The 581-nt window shown below is 39.9% G+C and overlaps 1 protein-coding gene across 6 annotated transcripts in view; it reads left to right on the forward strand.

Annotated features, from left to right (window-relative positions):
* DIRAS3 (DIRAS family GTPase 3) overlaps positions 1–581 on the forward strand; it is a 50030-nt gene that overhangs the window by 18237 nt on the left and 31212 nt on the right. The window contains exon 4 of one of the 6 annotated variants that reach the window (XR_008617233.1): positions 171–260. The exons of the other annotated variants lie outside the window; for them this stretch is intronic. The gene's annotated coding sequence lies outside the window, so the exon portion shown is untranslated. Of the gene's footprint in view, positions 1–170; positions 261–581 lie in introns of those variants that run through there. 6 annotated transcript variants of the gene reach the window in all.

Consider the following 581-nt stretch of genomic DNA (forward strand, 5'->3'; position numbering starts at 1 on the left):
TATGATTTCTTTCCTTCTGCTAACTTTGGGGTTTTTTTGTTCTTCTTTCTCTAATTGCTTTAGGTGTAAGGTTAGGTTGTTTATTTGAGATGTTTCTTATTTCTTTCTTTCTTTTTTTTTTTTTTTTGCGTTACAAGGGCCTCTCACTATTGTGGCCTCTCCCGTTGCAGAGCACAGGCTCCGGACGTGCAGGCTCAGCGGCCATGGCTCACGGACCCAGCCGCTCCACGGCATGTGGGATCTTCCCGGACCTGGGCACGAGCCCGTATCCCCTGGTCATTTCTTTCTAGGTATTTTCTGATTTCCTCTTTGATTTCTTCAGTGATCTCTTGGTTATTAAGTAGTGTATTGTTTAGCCTCCATGTGTTTGTATTTTTTCCAGAATTTTTCCTGTAAGTTATATCTAGTATCATAGCATTGTGCTCAGAAAAGATACTTGATATGATTTCAGTTTTCTTAAATTTACCAAGGCTTGATCTGTGACCCAAGATATGATCTGTCCTGGAGAATGTTCCATGAGCACTTGAGAAGAATGTGTATTCTGTTGTTTTTGGATGGAATGTCCTATAAATATCAATTAA

Source organism: Physeter macrocephalus, chromosome 4, assembly GCF_002837175.3.
Source record: "Physeter macrocephalus isolate SW-GA chromosome 4, ASM283717v5, whole genome shotgun sequence".
NCBI classification, from domain to species: Eukaryota; Metazoa; Chordata; class Mammalia; order Artiodactyla; family Physeteridae; genus Physeter; species Physeter macrocephalus.